A 19,204-nucleotide genomic window follows, 5' to 3' on the forward strand; every position below is an offset into this window, starting at 1 on the left:
AGACACCTTTATTATTAAAAATCCAGCCACTATGCAGTATCTGCATATGGTCTGGTCCCATACTTGTATTCCAATAATGTCAAACAAATTATGCTTGCGTGACATTATTGCATAATAAAGTATGGTGTTTTGTATGGGCTAATGTCCCTGACAATATTCTGTAAAAAAAATAATAGAATACAGGGTGTTTTGCAAAAGATAACAGACATACATAGGTTCAATAACAAATCTGGACTAATTTTTTCAAATCCAATTTGCCATATTTTTATTAGTCATGTGCATTTAGTAGTACTGTTACTTGCAAAACAAAAATTCCTGATTTTATAGCAATAAAGTTAAATCACAATAGCTTCTTGGGACCACAAACACAACCAACCAACAAAAAAAAACACAAATTATACCTATGTATGGTAATTTTCTCTTTTGTATTACATATGTGTTTGTGATTATGTAACCAAGTGATAAAAAACTATAACAATGTCAAATTTATACATGACTATGGCGATTTAAACTAAAATAATCTTTAAACTGATTCCTCACTTGTAGACCAGAAGTGGACACATTGGTTCTAACTAGAGATGAGCGAACCGGTCCCGGTTCGGCTCGAGGTCGGTTCGCCGAACGGAGGTCCCGTTCGAGTTCGGCTCGTCGAACGTTCGACGAACCGAACTCGAGCCAATAGGAAACAATGGCAGGCAATCACAAACACAGAAAAACACCTAGAAAACACCCTCAAAGGTGTCCAAAAGGTGACAAACAACTCAAACACATGGGAAAGTGACAAGGACATATACTCATGCGAAAACAAAACAGCTGGACAAGGAAAAAGAGGAGGACACACAGATATAGGCATGGCACGCCCTTCTAAAGTCATGTAAAACACCGCAAGGTGACTCCAAGCGGAGTCTCCCTTTTTTCCAAAAATTGGGCCCCACACACACCCACCCCTTCAGTGGCAGCAGTTGTGCCCCAGTTGTACACTTCACAGCTACATTTGCATCAAGCACATTCAAAAATACGCCATTCTTATCCGTCCCCAGGATGACACCGGGGTAGGTAGCAAAGTCTTTCCTGATCCCAGCTCTGTTCATCTTGGATCATTTTTAAGAAACACAGCAAGCAAGGGTTACTCCAAGCGGAGTCTCCTTTTTTTCCAAAAATTGGGCCCCACACACACCCACCCCTTCAGTGGCAGCAGTTGTGCCCCAGTTGTACACTTCACAGCTAGATTTGCATCAAGCACATTCAAAAATACGCCATAATTAACCGTCCCCAGGATGACACCAGGGTAGGTAGCAAAGTCTTTCCTGATCCCAGCTCTGTTCATCTTGGCTCCTTTTAAAAAACACAGCAAGCAAGGGTTACTCCAAGTGAAGTCTCCCTTTTTTTCCAAAAATTGTGCCCCACACACACCCACCCATTCAGTGGCAGCACTTGTGCCCTAGTTGTACACTTCACAGCTAGATTTGCATCAAGCACATTCAAAAATACGCCATAATTAACCGTCCCCAGCATGACACCAGGGTAGGTAGATAAAGTCTTTGCTGAACCATGACTTGTTCATCTTGGCTTCTTTTAAAAACAATGTAAGCAAGGGTTACTCCAAGCGGAGTCTCCCTTTTTTTCCAAAAATTGGGCCCCACACACACCCACCCATTCAGTGGCAGCACTTGTGCCCTAGTTGTACACTTCACAGCTAGATTTGCATCAAGCACATTCAAAAATACGCCATAATTAACCGTCCCCAGCATGACACCAGGGTAGGTAGATAAAGTCTTTGCTGAACCATGACTTGTTCATCTTGGCTTCTTTTAAAAACAATGTAAGCAAGGGTTACTCCAAGCGGAGTCTCCCTTTTTTCCAAAAATTGTGCCCCACACACACCCACCCATTCAGTGGCAGCACTTGTGCCCTAGTTGTACACTTCACAGCTAGATTTGCATCAAGCACATTCAAAAATACGCCATAATTAACCGTCCCCAGGATGACACCAGGGTAGGTAGCAAAGTCTTTCCTGATCCCAGCTCTGTTCATCTTGGCTTCTTTTAAAAACACAGCAAGCAAGGGTTACTCCAAGCGGAGTCTCCCTTTTTTCAAAAAATTGGGCCACACAGACACCCACCCCATCAGTGGCAGCACTTGGGCCTTAGTTGCAAACAGGATGTTTTGATTTGCATCAAGCACATTCAAAAATACGCCATAATTAACCGTCCCCAGCATGACACCGGGGTAGGTAGATAAAGTCTTTGCTGAACCATGACTTGTTCATCTTGGCTTCTTTTAAAAACAATGTAAGCAAGGGTTACTCCAAGCAGAGTCTCCCTTTTTTTCCAAAAATTGTGCCCCACACACACCCACCCATTCAGTGGCAGCACTTGTGCCCTAGTTGTACACTTCACAGCTAGATTTGCATCAAGCACATTCAAAAATATGCCATAATTAACCGTCCCCAGCATGACACCGGGGTAGGTAGATAAAGTCTTTGCTGAACCATGACTTGTTCATCTTGGCTTCTTTTAAAAACAATGTAAGCAAGGGTTACTCCAAGCGGAGTCTCCCTTTTTTCCAAAAATTGTGCCCCACACACACCCACCCATTCAGTGGCAGCACTTGTGCCCTAGTTGTACACTTCACAGCTAGATTTGCATCAAGCACATTCCAAATCCACAAGCATTTACTCTCCCCAGGATGACACAGGGGTTGTAAATTCCTTCTGGATCCATGACTTGTTCATTTTGATGAACGTCAGTCTGTCCACATTGTCACTGGACAGACGCGTGCGCTTATCTGTCAGCACACACCCAGCAGCACTGAAGACACGTTCAGAGACAACGCTGGCAGCTGGACACGACAAAATCTCCAAGGCGTAAGTTGCGAGCTCTGGCCATTTTTCTAGGTTTGAAGCCCAAAAGGAGCAAGGCTCCAGTTGCACAGTCATGGCATCGATGTTCATTTGGAGATACTCCTGTATCATCCTCTCCAGCCGTTGACTATGTGTCAGACTTGTTGTCTCTGATGGCCTTGCAAAAGAGGGTCTAAAAAAATTATGAAAAGATTCCATAAAATTGCTGTTACCAGCACCAGATACGGTCCTACTGGTACGGGTAGACTGTTGAAGATGACGAGACCGTCCCATGTTTGTCAAGTTACAACTGGGAGATTCCCTCCCTGCACCTGCACGGTTGTTTGGTGGAAAAGCCGAGCTAAGATCGAGTAACAGCTTCTGCTGATAGTCCTGCATACGTGCGTCCCTTTCTATGGCTGGAATTATGTCACAAAATTTGGACTTGTACCGGGGATCTAATAGTGTGGCAATCCAGTAGTCATCATCACTTCTAATTTTGACAATACGACTGTCATGTTGGAGGTAGTGCAACAAGAAGACACTCATGTGTCTTGCGCAGCCATGCGGACCAAGTCCACGCTGTGTTTGTGGCATAGAGGTGCTACCCGTTCTTTCTTCCTCTGACATCTCCCCCCAACCTCTTTCAACTGAAATTTGACCAAGGTCTCCCTCATCCGCTGAGTCTTCCATGTCCATGGACAGTTCGTCCTCCATTTCTTCATGTTCTCCTGCACCTTGCTCAACATTTCGCCTGCTACTATGCGCCCTTGTCGATCCCTGTCCCCCATGGTCCCATGCCTGCTGCGTTGGTGATGATGAACGTCTGGACCTTGGTGATGTTGTTGTCCCTTGCGCATATGAATCCTCCTGTAGTTCCTCCCCTTCATGTTGTCCCACCCCCTGACTCCGAATAGTGTTTAGCGTGTGCTCCAGCATGTAAATGACTGGAATCGTCATGCTGATAATGGCATTGTCAGCGCTAAACATATTCGTCGCCATGTCGAAACTGTGCAGAAGGGTGCATAGGTCCTTGATCTGAGACCACTCCATCAGGGTGATCTGCCCCACCTCTGCATCTCGTTGGCCCAGGCTATACGTCATGACGTATTGCACCAGGGCTCTGCGGTGCTGCCACAGTCGCTGTAACATGTGGAGAGTTGAATTCCAGCGTGTCGCCACATCGCATTTCAGGCGATGAACCGGCAGGCCGAAAGACTTCTGGAGCGATGCAAGTCGCTCTGCTGCGGCGCTTGAACGGCGGAAGTGAGCAGACAGTTTTCGTGCCCTGTTCAGAAGGCCATCTAGGCCGGGATAGTGTGTTAAAAATTGCTGGACGACAAGGTTCAACACGTGAGCCATACAAGGTACGTGTGTCACCTTGCCCAGGCGAAGGGCCGCACCCAGGTTTGCAGCATTGTCGCACACGGCCTTACCAGGCTGCAGGTTGAGTGGAGACAACCATTTATTAAACTCGGACCGCAGAGCTGACCACAACTCCTCAGCTGTGTGACTCTTATTCCCAAGACATGTCAAGCTAAAGACCGCCTGATGCCGTTGCGCTCTGCTGCCAGCATAGTAATGAGGCGTGCGTGATTCCTTCTGCGCAGTGAGAACGCTGGTGGCCTGACCAGGCAGGCTTGGGGCGGAGGTGGAGGACCCAGATGAGGTGGAGGATGCAGAAGCAGTGGCGGAACTTGGACAGACAGAGGATTGACACACAAGTCGTGGGGACGGCAAGACTTGTGCAGCAGACCCTTCACCATCTATCACCATAGTTACCCAGTGCCCAGTCAGCGACATGTAACGTCCCTGTCCATGCTTACTGGTCCAAGTATCGGTGGTGAAATGCACCCGTTCACACACAGAGTTTCTCAAGGAAGCGGTGATGTTGTGTGCGACATGCTGGTGTAGCGCGGGCACACCTTTCTTAGAGAAGTAGTGGCGACTAGGCATCTGGTACTGGGGCACAGCGACAGACATAAGGTCTCTAAAATCCTGTGTGTCCACTAGGCGGAAAGGCAGCATTTCGGTAGCCAACAGCTTACAGAGGGATAGAGTCAACCTCTTCGCTTTGTCATGGGTCGCAGGAAGTGGCCTTTTATTTGACCACATCTGAGGGACAGAGATCTGGCTGCTGTGTGTAGACGGTGTTGAGTAGGGTGTCCCTGGAAAAATGCAGCTTTGTGAGGAAAGTGCAGGCGGAGACATGATGTTGCCTTCATCCAAAGTTGGTGCTATCGATGTCTGAGAGAGCTGTACACACTCACTTGTTTCCCCTTCCAAAACAACTGACGACCTACCAAGCAAACTGCCTGTTGCGGTTACAGTGGTGGAAGTTGTGGGTGGAAAAACAGGTGTGACAGCTGTCCCAACAGTCCTAGAAGATGACGAGCGCGCGGATGCACTGGAAGGGGCAGGCGGTGGATGGTTTGCTCCGCTAGGCTGCATTGCAGCACGGTGAGCTTCCCACCGGGCCATATGATATTTATTCATGTGACGATTCATGGAAGAAGTTGTCAAACTGCTGAGGTTTTGACCTCTACTAAGACGACCATGACAAATTTTACATATCACATAATTTGGGCGATCTTTTTCTATGTCAAAAAAGGACCAGGCTGGGCAAGGCTTAGAGGCCATGCGACCTGTTGATCCACCCCGAATAATGCTCAGAGGCAGAGTGGTGGCTGAGGATGCAGTTGTAGACGTGCTACCAGTGCTCCGACTCTGTCCAGGAAGGCGCAAGGTAACTTCGTCGTCGGTTGCATCCTCCTCCACCGCCTCTGTTGACCTCCTCGAGTGCCTGACTGGGGGTTGACAGTAGGTGGGATCTAGAACTTCATCATCAATTGTTGTGTTTGCACTCCCCTCCCCCTCTGACCGAGCCTCTTCTTGCCCTGACCGAATATTTAAGTTGTCATCCCAATCGGGTATCTGCGTCTCATCTTCATCAGAATGTTCCTCATTGTCTATAACCACAGGTGTTACAGTTTGTGACAAAGGGTCAACATTATGCTCAGAAACTTGTTCCTCACGGCCTGAATCCGAGTCACAAAGGTTCTGGGCATCACTGCAGACCATTTCCTGTTCTGTACTCACTGTAGCTTGGGAGCAGACCTCTGATTCCCAGGCTATAGTGTGACTGAACAGCTCTGCAGACTCAGCCATCTCAGTTCCACCATACTGTGCAGGGCTGATGGAGACTTCAGAGCTGGGAGAAATCAAGTGTGATTGGGATGACAACTCAGAGGACTGGTGTTTTTTGGATGCGGTACTTGAAGTGGCTGGGAGGGCACTTGTTGGACCACTTGAGATCCATTCAAGCATTTTCCTTTTTTGCCCATCATCTACCTTTCTTCCTGTTGTTCGTGTCCGTAAAAAAGGGAGCACATCGGATTGTCCATGGTAAGTAGTAGACATCTTACTTTTGCTGGTAGAGGGTCTATCTTCAGCAGATGATAATGGAGCTTTGCCACCTTCCCCACGGACAAAACCTTTTTTGCCTTTTACACCATGCCTCTTCCCCTTTCCACCAGCATCTGTCATTTTGCCACTCATGTTGATTGCGACAAGATTGTGGACTGAAAATGTGGTAGTAAAAATTGAGAGGTGGTGTAGATTACAGTGGTGGTCTAGCTTTATTAACAGCAGAATAATAAAGAATAAATATCCCTGACAATGCAACTACAGGCCTTAAACTGGCAGCAAAAATTGCTAGTGTAATGGCTTAGTTATAATGAGTTGGAGTGTGCAACGCAGGCAGACGCGCTCTGCAAATGTCTTTGCACTAGTGGGACTATAGCAAAGTCCAATAGCCACAGATAGGATGCCACTAGGTACACTGAGTGTTTGCTAGTGTATTGGCTTAGTTATAATGAGTTGGAGTGTGCAACGCAGGCAGACGCGCTCTGCAAATGTCTTTGCACTAGTGGGACTATAGCAAAGTCCAATAGCCACAGATAGGATGCCACTAGGTACACTGAGTGTTTGCTAGTGTAATGCCTTAGTTATAATGAGTTGGAGTGTGCAACGCAGGCAGACGCGCTCTGCAAATGTCTTTGCACTAGTGGGACTATAGCAAAGTCCAATAGCCACAGATAGGATGCCACTAGGTACACTGAGTGTTTGCTAGTGTAATGGCTTACTTATAATGAGTTGGAGTGTGCAACGCAGGCAGACGCGCTCTGCAAATGTCTTTGCACTAGTGGGACTATAGCAAAGTCCAATAGCCACGTATAGGATGCCACTAGGTACACTGAGTGTTTGCTAGTGTAATGGCTTAGTTATAATGAGTTGGAGTGTGCAATGCAGGCAGACGCGCTCTGCAAATGTCTTTGCACTAGTGGGACTATAGCAAAGTCCAATAGCCACGTATAGGATGCCACTAGGTACACTGAGTGTTTGCTAGTGTAATGGCTTAGTTATAATGAGTTGGAGTGTGCAACGCAGGCAGATGCGCTCTGCAAATGTCTTTGCACTAGTGGGACTATAGCAAAGTCCAATAGCCACAGATAGGATGCCACTAGGTACACTGAGTGTTTGCTAGTGTAATGGCTTAGTTATAATGAGTTGGAGTGTGCAATGCAGGCAGACGCGCTCTGCAAATGTCTTTGCACTAGTGGGACTATAGCAAAGTCCAATAGCCACGTATAGGATGCCACTAGGTACACTGAGTGTTTGCTAGTGTAATGGCTTAGTTATAATGAGTTGGAGTGTGCAATGCAGGCAGACGCGCTCTGCAAATGTCTTTGCACTAGTGGGACTATAGCAAAGTCCAATAGCCACAGATAGGATGCCACTAGGTACACTGAGTGTTTGCTAGTGTAATGGCTTAGTTATAATGAGTTGGAGTGTGCAATGCAGGCAGACGCGCTCTGCAAATGTCTTTGCACTAGTGGGACTATAGCAAAGTCCAATAGCCACGTATAGGATGCCACTAGGTACACTGAGTGTTTGCTAGTGTAATGGCTTAGTTATAATGAGTTGGAGTGTGCAATGCAGGCAGACGCGCTCTGCAAATGTCTTTGCACTAGTGGGACTATAGCAAAGTCCAATAGCCACGTATAGGATGCCACTAGGTACACTGAGTGTTTGCTAGTGTAATGGCTTAGTTATAATGAGTTGGAGTGTGCAACGCAGGCAGATGCGCTCTGCAAATGTCTTTGCACTAGTGGGACTATAGCAAAGTCCAATAGCCACGTATAGGATGCCACTAGGTACACTGAGTGTTTGCTAGTGTAATGGCTTAGTTATAATGAGTTGGAGTGTGCAATGCAGGCAGACGCGCTCTGCAAATGTCTTTGCACTAGTGGGACTATAGCAAAGTCCAATAGCCACAGATAGGATGCCACTAGGTACACTGAGTGTTTGCTAGTGTAATGGCTTAGTTATAATGAGTTGGAGTGTGCAATGCAGGCAGACGCGCTCTGCAAATGTCTTTGCACTAGTGGGACTATAGCAAAGTCCAATAGCCACGTATAGGATGCCACTAGGTACACTGAGTGTTTGCTAGTGTAATGGCTTAGTTATAATGAGTTGGAGTGTGCAATGCAGGCAGACGCGCTCTGCAAATGTCTTTGCACTAGTGGGACTATAGCAAAGTCCAATAGCCACGTATAGGATGCCACTAGGTACACTGAGTGTTTGCTAGTGTAATGGCTCAGTTATAATGAGTTGGAGTGTGCAGAGGACAAGAGGGTACAGTGGCAGGATTGTGGTGCTCTGGGTAGAGGAATGGAAGCCTGCCTTTCTATTCCCTCCTAATGGTGAAATGCAGGGAGGAAATCCCTGACCTTGGCTACACAGACGCTGTTGCTGTTTGCAGGACCTGTCACCTATGGCTCTCTGACCCTGCCGGTTTGAGCCCTTAAAAGGACTGCTATAAAGTGCTCTCCCTAAGCTGTCTAACGCTGTGTATGCAGCGCATACAGCTGTATCGGCGATAGGACTCAGGAGGAGGACGGAGCTGCGACAGTGATGTCTGACACCAAAGACGCAGAAGGCAGATAATGGCGTCCTGGAAGAAAATGTCCGGTTTTATAATGCAGGGACATGTGACATGGACATCCTATCACACATGCCGTTGCTTCTCTGGCTCAAAGTCCACTTAGCTGTGTGTGTGTCTGGGATTGGCTGACATGCTGGCCCGCCCCACAAGACGCGCGCGCTTAGGGAAGGAAGACAAGAAAAAAAAAAAAATGGCGATCGCCATTATAGAAACAGCAGTGATCTGAAGGCGCTGTTCACGCACACTATACACTGAAATGTCATAATAGTGTGATTCACAGAGTGACTTACACTATTACAGCAGAAACCAAGCTATGATTTAGCTGTTTTTTTGCTGCTAGAACCGTTCTTGAACGTTTCTAGAACTATCGAGCTTTTGCAAAAAGCTCGAGTTCTAGTTCGATCTAGAACAGGCCCCAAAATCACTCGAGCCTAGAACTGGAGAACCACGAACCACGAACCACGCTCAACTCTAGTTCTAACACTACCATTCTCTACAAATGGTGCATTTAAAGCTGGCAACTCCTCAATGTCTTCGTCATTGCTTTCATGTAATCTACAGTAATTATATAACACTACTGTAGCTTTAATGACAGCCTTGACGGTGGTTGGTTGGAGTTGGATGGTGGTTTGATAAATGCGCCATCTTGAGGCCAAAATGCCAAAGGCACGTTCAACATAGCAACGTGCTCTGGCCAATTTGCTATTAAATAGGGCTTTTGATCTGTCCAGCCTCCTTCTGGGATATGGACGCATCAAATGTCTAGACAATGCAAACCCCTGATCTGCAACCGTGATAAAAGGAACAATAGGGCCATTATTACCAGGCAATGGTCTTGGTGCAGGCAAACTTAAACTATCAGACATTAATCGTCTTGCTAAACGTGAGCTTCTGAAAATGCGTGCATCTGAGGCACTGCCATAGGCCCCAATATCAGCAAATAAAAAGCAGTAGTTTGTATCTACCATGGCCAAAATAACTACAGAAAAAAACTTATGATAACTAAAATATCATGCAGAGTTAGGTGGTTTCTTCACTCTAATGTGCTTTCCGTCAATGGCGCCAATACAATTAGGGAAAGCTGTTTTCTCCAAAAATTCTTCAGAAATGTGCATCCATTCCTGTGTTGAAGGCAGCTGCATGACATGATGCCTAAGGGTCTCCCATAGCACAGTACAGGTATGCAGGATAATCTTGCCAATTGTAGACCTTCCCAATAAGAATTCGAAATGTAGACTGCTGATGGATTGCCTAGTTGCAAGGTAACCGAAATAGAAAAAAAACATGACATTACTTTGATTATTCATGAAAGTTGTTTTTCAAAACAAATATTTGTGTCATCCAATGACTGGCGAGATACTGTGTATGACTATTATTTTATTGCTTTTGTTGGAAAAACATATGTTTTGATATTTACTTTCCATATTGGAAAAATAATTACTTTTCTGTTTAATAAACAAGATTGTTTGATTTATGACTCTTGTTTCTTTAATTTTGGTAGAGATAGAATGGTAGATGTGAGCATTCAGATCATATTTTAAGATTACAATGAGGTTATGTGATCTATATGTTTTCAGCAAAACAAATACCTAAATTTAAAATTACATAATTTCTACAAAATGATGACTTTGAGATTTAACATGTATTTCAAAATAACAGATAAAGCATGAGTATACATGACAACACCTACCGTAAAGTCACCAACAGTCGTTCCTCAGGGGAGATGCTGAGGCGCATAGAGGTGTCCTGATGCTTCAAACGATGATACAGAAGGCCAAGGATGTTGTCAAATGAATTCATGGTGAGATGGCAGTAGGCTTGGAATTTTGGTGGAAATTTCCGCATTTCGCCATAGAGAATATTAAAATGCCCATGTGTTTTCCTGAGCTTCACAAGGGGGTGAATCCACATCCTTCTCTCCAGTGGTGGCTCTTCTTCAATCATATGTCGCCTAACCCCAAATTTCCTAGATATCAACCAGAGCAAATACATGGTTGCTTCATTGGAGAGAGACATTTTGGAGTGTGTATAATGTGAGAATGAGCTCAGAAGCCATGTTTTTAAAGGTTTTTTAAGCAAACTAACCAAATTGGGTAGTTAACTGTCCAATTTAACACACCAGGAGCACATTATGATGGGCTAACAAGGTTATTTGTGTGAAAATACGGATCTGAAAAAACGGACGGCACACGGACTGCACACGTACGTATTTTATGTCAATGCGGACATTCCACATGCACACACGGCTCGCATACGCCATAACACAGATGCCATACGTACCGGAGAAACACCCCTAAAAAACGGAACACAGACCCGAAAAACGGACCGTAAGACACGTACTTGTTTTTGCGGAAGTGTGTTTTAGGCCTCAGTAAGATCTATGAATGCTCTCCCACACACAATACAGTCTATCTACACCGCCAGCTCCCCAATGACTGCGTGTTCACAAAATGGCCGCTGGCTTATATAGCCCCTATGACGCTGTGCGGCCAAGCCAATCACAGTAACACCACATCAAAGATGGCTGCGGCGTTACTGTGAGGGCAAGCAACATCAGATGTGTTTATTGGCTGGAAAACAGGTGCCAGGAAGTCAGAAAGGAAAATGAAAGTATTGGAAAGGATGCTGTTTTATTAGTCGGATACCGAATGGTGCGAATAGCCTGTTTCCGTCGGATACCGAATAGTGGCGAATACATTCGCTCATCCCTACTGATAACATGCACAGAAGTTGACACAAATGGGTTTGAATGGCTAATAAAGGGAACATCCTCACCTGTGACCTTTTTGCTTGTAATCAGCGTGTGTGCATAAAAGCTGAGTGAGTTTCTGAGATCCAGAATCTTGCATCTTTCATCCAGCCACTGACATTTCTGGATTGTGAGTCATGGGGAAAGCAAAAGAATTGTCAACAGATCTATGGGAAAAGATAGTTGAACTGTGTAAAACAGGAAATTCTCCATAGGTGAATGTCAGCAGTAGAAACCCCTAAAACCATCCTATAAGCATATTAAATAAAATTCCTTAATTTGGATAGTAATGTCAGCAACTTCTGATAATTCCATTGTAGTTGATGTGCCCCCATGAAATCGGCTTATATAACTATATGTTGTACTTGCCAAAGTTTGAGAACTGCCTTTGGGTAGATTCCCAAACTTGCCCCTTTTTGCGGGCCACGTTCGTTTACTCTTCCTTACCATATTGTTCTTGAGTCATAAGCAACATAAAAGTACCGGAAGATCTGGACAATTCTGTGTTCATAGAAAAATAATGGTAACAGTATTCAAAATTAAAGTGATATTCTTTCTGCAAATGTACTGGATATTACCTACAGTCCTATACAGTACCTGTTACATACAGATAACATTGAATGATAACACTCTGAGTACACATAAAATGTATTATTATCTGCAGTCTTATGTAACATCATAGATAGCACACAATAATAACTCACCTAGTACGAATAATGTAGTACATGTTACCTGCAGATAATACACAAGAATGATACTGAGTACACATAATGAAGTAGATGTTACCTGAAGTCCTATATAACATGACAGATAACAAACATCTCTTATTCACAGGTTGCTGCTGGTAATAATGTTATTAGAGTACTATACCACTTCTACAGACTGACAATAAACCATACCAAACTGAAGATAACATGGATTTTACAGGAAAAATTGTTGGGAAACATTCTTTCCTGTATAATGACAGGTATATACAGTGGAACCTCGGTTTACGAGTAACTTGGTGTGCGAGTATTTCGCTATACGAGCATAGTTTGCTGTAAATTTGTAGCTCGGTTAACAAGCAAGCTTTGCTGTACGAGCAAATAGTCACCGTACACACTTCCAGTTCCGTACTTTCACCGCGCTCTGACCCGCTCTTGCAGTTCGCACAAACACGCACACTCACCTATCCTGCGTTCATTTGCCGGCCTCCTTCCTGGTTCTTGTAGTCCGCAGGTTTGTGTGTCCGGTAACCATCGCGACAGATGCAGGAGCTTCGGCTATCAGCGCTTCAACAGCAGACGTCATATGCATGAGCCGCTTGCCTTTGATTGGCCAGCGTGCTGACACCAAAGGCATGAGCCGCTTGCCAAGGGTTAGGTGTTCCCAAGTCTGCCGCTTTTTTAAAAAAAGTGAGAACGATAAAAGAACAATCATTTGCAACCTGTGCTGTGCCAAGATCAGCTGGGGCATGTCCACTATCAGCCTGACCACTATGAGTATGCTAAGGCATATGTCATCAAAGCATCGATTGGGTAGGCCGAACGCATGGCTCTACAATCATTGTCTTAGGGTCACACCAGGAACTAACACATTACCAGGTAAAGGACTATTCTTCCTTGTTCTGTGATTGTGTACCACCCCATGGCCTCGGCTGCGGCCGCTGAGCCGCTCGGATCCATGCTCGCGTTCTATGGGTGGTTGCTCAAGCCTCTCACGGACCTAGGGGTCACGTCGCTCTGCAAGGGGTTTGGCGTTGCACACAGGGGAATGCGGGTATTTGGTTTTGGGATGATTGTTCATGACGCCACCCACGGGTTGTGGTGATGGTGGACACCACCGCTGCGGTGAAGGTACGGGGACTCCCGGGAGCAGTGTAGTGGCCCAGCTAGGTGTTGACCCCTCCCTGGGTAGGGGATGTGGGTCCCGGGGCCCGGTGGTGCGAGGGCCGGGGTGCAGGGCGCAGGGTTGTGGTGCAGCGCGGTGCGGTGCCTGAGGGCACTGGTGTACTCACGATCAAACCACACAGAGTCTCTTGTAAACCAAACAAAGGTATGAGCGGGGCCTGCAGCCGGCTGCAGCTTCCTAGTCGGGTTTGCAATGTCCACCTTTCTCCTGCACTTATGTAGTAGTTTGACCACTGTGCCTGAGCACTGGTAGTCCGCTCCCCGGCTTGTAGATGTCGGAGGAGCTCCTTTGCCCGCAGGCGCTGGCCCTTGGATCTCTGGCCTTTGGCGGTGGCTACTATCCGGACGGATTGAGCTGTTGCCTTCTAACGGGACTTTGGTGGGAATGAACCCCTCTGAGGTCCAGACCGCAATCAGTTAATTCGACTATGGTGGTGGCATATAGCCTAGTTTGGGGTCTGAGTACCCTGCCTGGTGCTCCGGCCTCCTGTTAGCTCCCCGGTTCAGTTCCGGCGGGCCACTACCCTGTCCCGGTCCCTTACGGTTCTGCTGGTCACTGCCGTCTGCCTGCCTGACTGTTTCACTCCACTCCACTGTGCTGCACTCTACTCAACTCCTCTCTGCACTGAACTGAACTGAACTCCTTTTGTTTTCCTGCCTCAGGCCAGCAGACTCCTCGGGGGGCGTGCCTTTCCGCCTGACTCCGCTCACCTGGTGTGCCTGTCTAACACTGAGGGAGACAATCAGGTCTTTATGGTTGACTGATGGTACCTTTCTAGTGTGGGGGTGTATGTGGTGATGTTGTAACCTGTGACCCCTGGGTTCCAGGGCATCACAATTGCATGTATTGTCTCATTAGCCACAGGGCGTATATTGCCATCTGGGTGATATATTCATTCAGTCACTCCATACTTACTCACATATACTGCACAGCCAGGAGAATTGCACCCTTTAGAGCTAACGTTTGCCAATAATCTTTTTTACTGACAGGGTTGCATTTTCTTAGACATGTTTTGTATTTACATTGTATTTATATCATATTAATTATTATTTTCTTGTAATGTCAAACAAATATCTTTGAATGGCAAATTTTTGTAGTACTTATGCATATGTGGTTGTATGCATCAATTTTTTTCCTTTATACAGTAAGATTTGTTTGTTTTTTTGAATTATTAGCAGCATCATTTACAACGTTTACAATTTTTTTTAATTTAGCTATTATTAATTAGTGGCTGCCCCATTGTAAACCTATTTTTGTGATCCTGTTTTTCCCGTTGTGCATTATACCATCTTAGTAGCAACTTTTTGCTGTATCTGCTTTTAATTACTTTGAGCCTGATTAAATATTTTGGAATGTACTGTATATCCAGACCGATCTTGTCACTTTTTCAACCATGATGCATGGTTGATTATTTGGGGGTTTATGACTGAGTAATCAAGTGCGGACTATGAATTGTGTGACCCTTTTTGGATATTTATGGTACTTAAGTGGGCCTCCATGCAGGACCTGTGTACAATAATGCACTGCTTTGAATACTCTATCAAACATCGCTGGTGCTGATGACGCCATAATCAGCGTCACTATAACGATTTTATGCCTGATGGTAAAAAAAGGCTGGAGGCTATGATGGACGAGGTGGTGGCCCCAGAGGAAGAGGAGCAGGAGGATACATTTACTAATTTAGTCCACAGAGGGCTTCAGGGTACATTTTCATGGTCGAAAGCAGCCATATGCCCAAGTTTCCAGCCAGGGGACAGTTTTGTAGAAGAAGGAGGAACCATCTGCCCTGCAAGGTGGTCAAAAAGTTATGTCAGAGGCATCATTGCAGCATGCCTGGGGGGATACAGAGGAGCCAGTTAACACACCATCAACTGAGGACAGCTTGTCGTTGATTCTTGAAAGCCTGGCACACATGAGTCAATACATGCTGTTGTGCTTGTGCAACAATCCTCAAGTTGCAAGGATTCTGATCAGTGGTGTTACTGGGTAGTGACCCTGTTTGATGCATGCTACAAAAACAAAATAGCATCATTACTTTCACCACTGAGTGGGATTAAAAAATGTGCCAATGTCAGGCCAAGGTGTGCATCACAAAGACTTATGACATTACCCCCAGACATCAAGCGCTTGGTGGAACATCAAAGCGGGGTAGGAGGAGGATAAGGAATTGAACAACGCAGCGGTTGCAATGGCCACACCTCCAAAGGAAAGGTCATCATGGCCGCAATGGGGCAATGTTTCATGTGCAGCCCTCCACATCATCCAGCAACACCATTTGCTACGGTACATATATCCAGGAGTCAGCATTTACCAAACATGGTGAACACTACGTGCCCACACATACCACAGTGCCAGCTAATGGTACTGCACCATTTAATTTCTGGGTGCAAAATTGAAGACATGGCCCGAGCTTGTACAATACGCCTTGCAGGTGCTGGCCTCTCCTGCTGCAAGTGTCCTGTCTAAACTTGTGTTCAGCATGGTAGGGGTGGTCATCACAGACAGGCACACCCACCTGTCCTGAGCTAATGTGGACAAGCTGAGTTTCATTAAAATGAATATGTTGTGGATTACATCAGACTTCTCCATACCTTTTGCTGAGTAGCCAACTAGACTACACGCAAACAGACATTGGTAGTCTCTATTTGTCATGCCCAGTGTTTTGGAGACTCCAAAATATAGTAGCCTCTAAATATAATATCACATTGAAAACTTAATAAATAAAATGCTTGCTGTCTCCATCTCCTCCAAAATTCTACATGTCACCATTGTGTAGCTGCATCTGTGGAGTTAATTTTTCTTTACAAAACTACCTCTTGCCACTTCTGACCAGGGTCTGTGGCCCTAGTTTTTGGTAAAACTCTCACCACTTAACATCAGGGTCTATGGCATTAATTTATTGAAAAAAATACCTTTTGCCACTTCTCACCATGGTCTCTGACCTTAATTTTTGGGGAAATATATCTCTCGCCACCTCTCACCACGGTCTGTGGCCCTAAATTTTTGGAAAAAAATTGCTGTCTCCACTTCTCACCACAGTACTTGGACTTACATTTTTTGACAAAAATGCCTCTCACCACGTTTCACCAGGATCTGTGACCATAATTTAAAAAAAAAAAATAATAATAATAACTATCGTCACTTCTCAGCAAGGTCTGTGGCCTTCATTTATTGGAAAAACTACCTCTCACCACTTGTCACCAGAGTCTGTGGCCTTAATTTTTTTAGACAAAAAATTACTGTCGCCACTTCTCACCATTGTTTGTGGACTTAGGTTTTAACAAAATTCTACCCAATTCTCACCAATTTGCAGCCAGGTCTGTAACTTTAGTTTAAAAAAACCTCATAAAAAACAGTAGTCACTGTGCATCAGGTATTGTGGGCTTAACCTGTCACAAACTTTCAACTGCACTGCAGTAGGCACAGTGTTGCAGAGATCTGAAAACTATCACTGTGCAAGAGTGTTGAATCTCAACCAATCTTGGCTGCGAGGGTCAACTGGGTAAAGAGGCTGTTTAGGGCTCATTTTGAAATAACTTTTCTTGAGGGTAGGTGATATCTATAAATTTTTATCTGCAATACACCTCCAACTGATGACAGTTTGTAGTTGCCTCTGGTCAACATGGCTAATGTGAGTAAATCCTTTCTGCAGTGACTATCAAGTGACCGCCAAGTTCCCCTGATTGTTACCAGTGCTGATTACTGGGTGGCCACTCTGCTGGATGCCCATTACTATGTCAAAGTGCCATGGTTACTTCCATCACTGAAGCGTGGCCGAGTCCCCTTTTCATCATGGCCACAATAACACCAAACCCATAAATGGAAACATTTTCTTATTCCATTATTAAATGCTGTCATATTCAGACAGAGCTGCCTGCTTTCAACAATATTTTTTTCAAAATAAATGTTTCAGATTCCTGTGATAGACACTGATCAGCAGTGTCAGACTGGCCACCGGAGGAACCACCGGTAATACCAGGCTGTGGTTACCTGCATTGAACTCCAGAGCTCTCACCTAAGCTCCAGAGTGCAGCCTGGACTGAACCCAGGGTTTGCAGGACTGAACCGCGAATGACGACTGATTCCCCAATGATTGCGGTTCAGTTCATGTCACAGCTGTGGACAGTCCGGGCTGAACTCTGGAGCTCAGGTTAGAGCTTCAGAGTTCAGGCCAGCCTGTCTGTAGCTGTTATGAACTGAACCGCAATCGCCGGGGAATCACTCAGCACTAGCGGTTCAGTCCTGCAAACCCTGAGTTCAATCCAGGCTGCACTCCGAAGCTCAGGTGAGACCTTGGAAGCTCAATGCAAGTAACCGCAGCCAAAACAGGGTCAGTAGGGTGTAATGCAATGTGGGCTGCGACTTAGGCTGAAACCGTTTTAGCATATGTCCTACCACCACCAAGGATTGGTGCACATTTCTCTACCCGTGTTTCCCACTACTATTAATATGCTTTATCCACATCCTCCTTATCCAGTCAGCATAACACATGCATAACCAACCTCAGCTCAACACATCCAGGGGGATGCAACAACAGACTTTTCTGAGACCCAGCTTTTTGGGGTTGAAGTTCCTCACTCCATATGGGCCTTTTTAAAATTGTTACTCTGTGGGGCAACTTTGCCTATCCTTGACTGTGTGGATGAATAGGCAAATAGGGGAGATTTTTTAAACTTGTAGCTCTGTGGGTGAAGTCTGGAAATCGTGACTGTGTCGGTTTCATTTAGTTGCTTTGTAACCATAAATGGTCAATGACATCAAGTCATTTACTTATCCAGATTTGTTTGCCGGGCAATTGGTATGCCCTTACCCCCATTTAGGTTCCTTTTGAAGCCCCCTCGCCCTTACTACAACCCTTTTACAGCCTCAAACTTGGGCTTCCCTTTGACTTGAATGGGGTTCGTTGTTCGACGTCAAGTTTTCATGCCGAACCCAATTTTTTTGGGCCTGTGCTGCTTTCGTGAACTGAATATCCACAGGTTTGCTCATCACTACTTAGAACATATGTGGCGCCCCTGACCTGGTCAGGCACCATTGAGTACTGCACCCATGCTGGGGACAGTACGAAACAGGTAATCCAGAAGGCTGACCGAGGTGTGACTACACAGGCGCATAGTGATCAGGTCTCACACATTTACCTTTGAGAGGACCCCTGGGGATCCCAGGAGGGGGCGAAGCCTCCATCTCCACTCGAGGGGTGTGGTAGAGAGCCTGGTTGCTAGGTGACGTAGGCAAGAACAGGAGAGGAGGGAAGAGTGAGCCGAAGACAGTTGAGTGGTGAAGTTCAGGGAGGGCAGAAGCAGACCCTGTAGCTCTACACAATTCTGACAACGTACGCGCAGTGACTACCGACGGGGGAGATCGGTCACCTGGTAGTGCTGCCCGAAATCCACCCACGACTAAAGAGAGAGCAACGGAGTGGAGAGTAAGGAGACTCTCAGGGAGATACCAGGCCCAAACGGGTAACAGGTCCCGGTGCAGGGATAGATCCACCTGTCCTTTGCCAAACCTGCATGAGGGGGCACTTTACACCCCCAAGACAACACCACAGAGTCCGCAGCCATGTAGCCAAAGTGAGGGCCCATAGCTCACAGGAGGCAAGCAGCCGGAGTGACCTGGTCCAGGCTACAAGCAAACGGGCCAAAAAGAAGGGGAGAGAGGCACCAGCAACTTCCCTGGGCGACCCCAGCAGGGCTTCAAGCAGGGGTTACCCCAA

This window comes from Anomaloglossus baeobatrachus, chromosome 1, assembly GCF_048569485.1.
Source record: "Anomaloglossus baeobatrachus isolate aAnoBae1 chromosome 1, aAnoBae1.hap1, whole genome shotgun sequence".
NCBI lineage: Eukaryota > Metazoa > Chordata > Amphibia > Anura > Aromobatidae > Anomaloglossus > Anomaloglossus baeobatrachus.